The sequence below is a fragment of the Pan troglodytes genome, chromosome 1, assembly GCF_028858775.2.
Source record: "Pan troglodytes isolate AG18354 chromosome 1, NHGRI_mPanTro3-v2.0_pri, whole genome shotgun sequence".
Taxonomy (NCBI): domain Eukaryota; kingdom Metazoa; phylum Chordata; class Mammalia; order Primates; family Hominidae; genus Pan; species Pan troglodytes.
The window spans coordinates 215,796,465-215,804,150 of record NC_072398.2 but is presented as its reverse complement, the minus strand read 5'-3'; the positions used below and the strand labels follow the sequence as shown (position 1 = coordinate 215,804,150).

General features: G+C 48.9%; 1 long non-coding RNA gene across 2 annotated transcripts; it reads right to left on the bottom strand.

Moving 5' to 3' along the window:
* Positions 1-853: 853 nt before the first annotated feature.
* On the bottom strand, positions 854-7,331 carry LOC107974981 (uncharacterized). 2 transcript variants are annotated; one of them, XR_008538194.2, is made up of 6 exons: positions 7,171-7,331; positions 5,720-5,790; positions 3,530-3,718; positions 2,992-3,434; positions 2,672-2,791; positions 1,375-2,016 (listed from the first exon to the last, which is right to left on the bottom strand). It is a non-coding gene; the product is annotated as an uncharacterized LOC107974981 (long non-coding RNA). The 2 variants fall into 2 exon arrangements; XR_001718141.3 differs by lacking the exon at positions 2,672-2,791 and having other exon boundaries at positions 854-2,016.
* Positions 7,332-7,686: the final 355 nt, after the last annotated feature.

Here is a 7,686-nt window from a genome sequence, read left to right as displayed (position 1 = left end):
ATGGTTTGACAGTTAAACAATCAGCCTGCATCCATTCAGCCGGTAGACACTGGGGGCCTACTATGGGCCAGGCTCTGATGCTACCGTGTTAGACCTCATGGCCTTGACCTTTACTCCTTTTCAAATTCTGATCCACTGCTTTAACTGAAAAGGAAGTTGGAATCATTAAGTTACTGGGTATGTTGCATAGGAGCACTTACTTTTTTTTTTAATTTTTTTATTATTATACTTTAAGTTTTAGGGTACATGTGCACAACGTGCAGGTTTGTTACATGTGTATACATGTGCCATGTTGGTGTGCTGCACCCAAGGAGCACTTACTTTTGACGTCCACATATCTTGTTGGCTACGTATGGGATTACTGCTGGGCGTTCTTTAAAGACAGCGGCATGCAGCAATGACCCGCTTCCTGGGAGTTTCTTTGTACCTTTCATCAGTTGAAATATAATAGCTAATAATAGTAACTACTTTGTATAGAGTACTTCCTAGCCATGAGGCACTATGCAAAGCGTGGTCCAGACAATATCCCACTTCATCCCCACCATGTCATTACTCCTGTTATACCTGTGAAAATGATGAGCCCAGACTAGGTAAGTAACTTGCCCAAGGTCACAGAGCAAGTGTTGGAGCCCAGACTTTATACCCACAACTGCTTAATATAGCACTTTCCTCAAGGAAGTCCAGGAAGCAGCTGGTTGTCTACTAATGAATGAGGACAGGATGACAGACTTTTTCTGTAAAGGGCCGAATAGTAAATCCTTTCTTCTGTAAAGGACTCTATTGACCATAGGTGTCTTATCACCACCACTCAACTCTAGCAGAGCAGCATGATATGTAAATGAATGAGCATGGCCATGTTTCAATAAAACTTTATTTATAAAAATAGGAAGTGGGCCACATTTGCCAACCCCTGTGTTAAACTGTCACCCAGAGTAGATTATTAGGATCTGCACAGCTGTTGCCTGCCACATAACAACCTAGAAGCCAGATTATTGTCATCTTCATCATTGAGACATTCAATGTGCTTTTTCCTGTTCTCTCAATCAACATCAAAAGCAATCAACACAGACAGAAGATGCTGTGACCACATGTGGAGGGAGACTTCTCTCCACCACTAAGCAAGCAATGAGCTCTGCAGCAGACACCAGCCAGGTGCCCGCCAATTCAATTCCATTGCTATCTATGTGGAGATAGCATCAGATCCCACAGGCTAGGAGCTCAGTCCCCAAGACTTGCCCACTTCAGACACCAGTCACAAGTCCAGGACTCTGGAACTTCTGACGGACAGGCTTCAAGTTGGGGTTCCCATGACCCTTCTGCGGATTTGATTAATTTGCTAGAGCAGCTCACAGAAGTCAGAGTAACACATTTACTGATTGGTTGTTTATAAACGATATTATAAAGGATACAGGCCAGGCACTGTGGCTCACGCCTGTAATCTCAGCGCTTTGGGAGGCTGAGGTGGGTGGATCACCTGAGGTCAGGAGTTCAAGACTAACCTGGCCAACATGGTGAAACCCCATCTCTACTAAAAATACAAAAATTAGCCAGGGATGGTGGCGGGTGCCTGTAATCCCAGCTACTCGGGAGGCTCAGGCAAGAGAATCTCTTGAACTCGGGAGGCGGAGGTTGCAGTGCGCCAAGATCGCGCACCACTGCATTCCAGCCTGGACGACAAGAGCAAGACTCCGTCTCAAAAAAAATAAAATAAAATGAAGGATGCAGATAAAGCAATGCATAGGACAAGGTATGGGGGAAGGGGCAGAGCTTCCACACCCTCCCTGGCACACCACCCTCCAGGAACCTCCACCTGCTCAGCTGTCCGGAAGCTCCTGAACCCTGTCCTCTCAGGCCTGTTATGGAAACTTCATTGGATAAGCATGATTGGAGCATGGACAACTGTGTCAAAATGGGATTGGACAAAAAGAGATAAAAACCCAGCAAGGCCAGTCTGTTCAAATTCCTCTCGGCCTCTGTGCAGCATTCCTTCCTCCAGGGTATCCGGCAGGACCCTCTCTGCAATGAGATTACACGCAGAATCAGATTAAAGTCCTGCTGTGGGCAGGTGAAAGGAGGGTAGAAGAATGTCAGGGAGGGAGATCGTGTTTACTGTAACAAGGGCCATGGGAGTTATAAGCCAGGAACCGTGAACAAAAAACAAAATATAGGCTTGATGCAGTGGCTCACGCCTGTAACCTCAGTACTGAGGGAGGCCGAGGCAGGAGGATTGCCTAAACCCAGGAATTTGAGACCAGCCGGGGCAACATAGTGAGACCCAGTCTCTACAAAAAAATTTGAAAAATTAGCCAGGTGGTGCATGCCTGTAGTTACAGCTACTCAGGAAGCTGAGGTGGGAGGATTGCTTGAAACTGGGATTTTGAGGCTGCAGTGAGCCGTATTCTTACCACTGCACTCCAGTCTGGGTGACAGAGTGAGACCTGTCCCCAAAACAACAATAACAAAAACTATATATATAAAATATCACAATCACACTGCCTTTTGTCATCAGAGAGACGCACCTGCACACTAGGGAGCGTTGTCATTGGGTCTAAAAGACCTGCTTCTCCCGGACTGAGCCTCGAAAGACAACACCTTCATGGTACGTTCCTGTCCCTTAGGCATGCTGCTTTCATAGCCCCCCTGAGAATCACCTGCTTTCTTTAGTTAATACCTTAGGTCAACGAGGTGTGGTGGCTCACGCCTGTAATCCCCACACTTTGGGAGGCCGAGGCGGGCAGATCGCTTGAGCCCAGTTCGAGACCAGCCTGAGCAACATGGCGAAACTCCACCTCTACAAAAAAATACAAAAATGAACTGGATGTGCTGGTGCACACCTGTAGTCCCAGCTACTACTAAGGAGGCTGAGGTGGGAGGATCGCTTAAGCCTGGGAGGTTGAGACTGCAGTGAGCAGTGAGTATGCCACTGCACTCCAGCCTGGGTGACAGAGAGAGACCCCTGTCTCAAAAAACAAAACAAACAAACAAAAATACCTTAAGTCAGTTGTCCCTGGGCTAGGCACCATCCTATTTCTTCTGACTGGTTCTGCCTGTCTCTGCACTGGTCCATTATGTGTTGGTTTTACGATGTCCCTGTCTGTTTCCCAGGCTCCGGGGTGTCCTCGCGGTGGCCACGTGCAGTGTTTACCTGTACCTTCCATCTATTCCCTCTGCCTGTCTGCTAAGCAGAGAGCTGCTTAAATGACCTCTGGGCCACAGTGATGGCTGAGGACCAGCAGGTCACCCAGCCCCAACCCCTATCTGATGCCACTGATGCTGTCCTCAGGGAAAACAGGAGACAGACACTTGAGAGGCTTGTTTTTGAAGAGCTCCTGTTAACTTTTGTGTTAAGTCATGTGGGTGCACAGACGTGTCACTTTAGCAGCTTCTCTTTCTTGGCAGTGACCTTGAGACCTAAAACTGGGTCACCGGATGCTCTGGAGGGGACACAGAAAACACCCAATCTGTCCCCAGCCCTCAGGCAGAGCAGGCCCTCATGCATTCATTCAACAACTATTTCTACAGCACTCACCTCAGGCCAGGTATCCTGATGTGGGCACTGAGGATCCAAAGTTGAAGCAGACAGACAGGTCCCTTCCCCCAGGAGGTTGTGTTGGGAGTAACAGATATTTTATTAACACTTCGCTATGGAAAATAATTGCTGGGTCCCAACCAGAGCAGAGTTTAGCTGGAAGAGTGGTAGCCCCTCTCCATCAGTCACCTAGTATGGGGTCCAATAAATATCACACTTCAGAATGACTATTCCAGCTCTCACCTCCCTGTCCCCCAGCTTGCCTACAACCAGGAGAATTCCAGTGCCCAGTGCCCAGTGCCCAGCACATTTAATAAGTATGTCCGGATTGCCTGGCTGTTGCTGCACACCGCTTTCACAGAGTAACTGTTGCAAGTATAAAAATCGGAACCAGCTGCCCATATTATTCCCATCTTTGGAAGGGGCCCAGGAGAGCACTGTGGACGCAGCATTGCTGGATTTTAAGGTGTCTCCCCCACATGGACACAAACACAAAAACACTTTTTGGGAGTTTAAAACAGAGCTAAGGCTAGGGCCTATCAGGGTGTTAAACTTGCACACCGAATTGCCTGTGGCTTAGATGCAGAAAACACGCCCAGGTGGACACCTGCAGCTCACTTAAAGGATCAATCGTCTTGGTTTTCAAGTAGATTCATAGTGTCTAAGATAACCACAGAAAGAGAGCTGGAGGACCAGGCGCGGTGGCTCACGCCTGAAATCCCAGCACTTTGGGAGGCCAAGGCAGGTGGATCACGAGGTCAGGAGTTCAAGACCATCCTGGCTAACACGGTGAAACCCCATCTCTACTAAAAATACAAAAAAATTAGCCAGGCGTGGTGCCAGATGCCTGTAGTCCCAGCTACTCGGGAGGCTGAGGCAGGAGAATGGCGTGAACCTGGGAGGTGGAGGTTGCAGTGAGCCGAGATCATGCCACTGCACTCCAGCCTGGGCGACAGAGCAAGACTCCATCTCCAAAAAAAAAAAAAAAAAAAAAAAAAAAAAAAAAAAAAAAGCTGGATAAATAAGCTAGTTTCTAATAACCTGCAAATGGGTCTACCTGCAGCTGTCAACCCATCATCACTGGCTTTTTCTCCTGCCTCTTTGCCCCCACTCAGTGGTCCCATAAATGCCTGACATCAGCGCCTCTCCCCATGACACCTTTTGCATGGCTTCCAGATCTTGCAAGAGATAAGAAAGCCTCTGAGGCCAAATCAGGCTGTGATCCTGTGCTGCTCTCACTCCAATTGCCCCAGATGAATATTGGTGCTGCTCCTGAACTTCGATCTCTGTGCAGCATCCATCAAGGGTTTCCTGATGACTGTGGAGTGTTTGTAAGCTGGTATTGGTAAAGTGCTAAGGGAGCCCTGCATTTCATGAGCCAACTTCATCTCTGCCGTCTCCCGAATCCCTTCCTGTTTTCCCAGCATCTCCAGCTGGAGGGACCACACAGTTCTGTCAGGCTCCAGAACATCCCCAGTGCTATCTCCCCATCACCCAAGAGCTCTCCCCAACTCTTTCTCCCCTTCTTGTTTCTCCCCCTGTCCCTTTTTCAAAGTGCTGTTGTTTTTCTTACTATCACTTCACCCCTCCCCAAAAGACAGTTATACAAGGAGATGTGGGAGGAAGAGAAGAAACACAAGTAATGATGACTAAGTCAGCCTGGCTCCCTTGCCACTGGAATATTGTCAGAATTGGCCGGCTCGCCCTTGCCTCTGTAAAAAGCCTTTGCCAAGGGTGTGATTTTTCCTGAAGATCATTCTTTCCACATGACCAAATGCTGTAGTGTGTCATCAGTCCAGACTGTTTCTTTCTGCCAGAATCTATGCTTGGGGCACAAAACTCGGGGTCATTCAAAAGTGATTTCCCCTAATCAAGAGGCAAGTGATATTTCCTGGAAGTTTCACCTCCATTCAGGGCTCATCAGCTTTCTCTGCTTTTCGTTCCATCACTGCTTCTTTGATTCCTGAAAAAGTGCTCTTCTTGGAGCCCAATGACCAATGACCAATGAAGAAAAAAACTTGGAGTAAAAGGCAGCCCCAGCGTCCATCTCTGGCCCAGGCCCAAGGCCTCTGAAATGGGGCCACAGTACTGGGCAGCTTGAGGTCTCACCCTGTGGTCACAGTCTCAGAGCTCTGCAAACCCCGAAAACCTGTGAGAAAAATCAACCCAAGAGGTGTTAAAAGGACTCACCCATCCGGGCAGCATTTCCCGAGCTCTGCCTGAGTTTAACAGTTGTAAGGCTCCGGCGTTCAGCAGCCCTCCTGCAAGATACTATAGGTAATGAGCAGGAATTCCACCACCCTCCCTCCTAAGAGCTGTGTCCACACAAAGCCAAATAGGTAACTGACCAGAGAGCTTACTACGCACAGGCAGTCCACATAATTCAAACCCCAACCCCAGTTTTTTCACATATATATGTAAGTTGTTTTGCAAGAAGGCAAAACCCTCACATTATCTCCTCACTGTGAAGTTTGCGCCCACGTCAAGCAGATGCAAACAATTTCATAAAACGGCAACCCAGTTTTATGCAGAACCATTGGAAATCATAAATTGGAGTAAATTGAGGCTCACTAGAGTCTTGAAAGTAATTAGCTGCTTTGTGAGGAAGACTAAGAATTCAACAAACTTAAGCATCTACAAACATCATCTGCAGACATCATCTTAAACATTTTAATCTGCATCCTGTCCCTAGTCCTTTGCATTCCTTAAATAACTATTTTACTTCTGTTGGGTCCTTCAGGGCTGCATACAGGAGATATGGAAGCCTGTCTTTTGCAAGTAGCTGGACCAAACTGCCCAAAACTAAGAGAAACTTAATTCTGAGATTTAAAACAAAAAAATCATTTTAGCTGAGCATCTTTATTGGACTCAAAAACAATTTCATAAACAAGTAAATGAGAGCTTCACATTTTCTGAACCTTGAAGGTTTTTTCCTCAATTTCATTCTTTTAAAAATACCTTTTAAATTAATTCAGCAATGTTCTTAAACACAGCAAATTGACAAATATCAACTGAGTGTCTGTTCTGCGCAAATCACTCTGTAACAGCTTGCTGGCTTTACATTCTCGAGGGCTCCCTGCCTCCAGAGCACACTGGTTTTCGGGCCCTGCACGCATCTTTTCTCTGCACCTTGGCTGGTTGGAGCAGTTTCAGTAGACAGGTCCTGATTGACCCAACATTTCAGAGAACATGCACAGAGCATAGTCCTCCTTCTAAATCAGGGATTCTCAAATTTCAGTGAGCAGAACTCCCCTGGGTGCTTGTTTACACGTAGATTCCTGGGTCCCACCCCAGAGATCAGTTTCGTCTGTCCAAATTGGAGCCTGGAAATCTGTATTATTAACCTAGGCCCCAGTGGTTCTGATGCTGGAGGTCCAGAGTTGTGCAGTTGTAAGGTGACAGCCCAGACCACAGAGATACTTATCTGAACTCTTTCCCCAGTCCTGTCCAGGAGCCGTTGGGGAGGACATCTCTCCTCTGGGGACCCCATCAAAATGGCGACATCATGATCTCCCTGTCAGTTTCTCTAAAGTACAGTCACAGGCGACAACACTGGCCCAGCAGCTATTCTGCCAAGTCATCCGTGTGATGGTGCGGGGCCTCGGGAGAGAGGACCACCAGCCCCTTCCCCTGTCCCTCACCCGCTGTCTCCAGGGGCCCTTTCAGGGGTGAAACCCAGTCCCATCTCCCTCGCAGCTGCTAGTCTGTCCTCTTCCAAGAGGCCATCGGCGCCCGCCACGGTTCACCCTAAACAGGGGTTTCTGCTCCCCAGGTCCGCCTTGGAACCCCTGCAACCCTCATTGAGAACGCCAGTGTTTAACAGCGAGTCGTTTCCATAGCAACCGACAGGGTGTCACAGACACAGGATTATGACTTCACGGCGTGGGGATTCCGGAGAAGGGGGTGGGGCGGCGCCCCCCCTCGCTTCCCCGCCCCCCGGCAAGCCCCGCTCCTCACCCAAGCCGCGGGGGAGGAGCCCTCTTCTTTCCCGCCCGGCCCCGGCCCCCAGCAGGACCCCTCCCGCTCAGCTGCTACAGTGGGCACGAAGAGGGGTATGGCTTTCGGCCGCGCTCCCCAGCCTCGCGGGGGGCAGACGACGGCGGGCAGGGCGCGCAGAGTACACTCGACCCCCGGCGGCCGGGAGCGATCACGCGCAC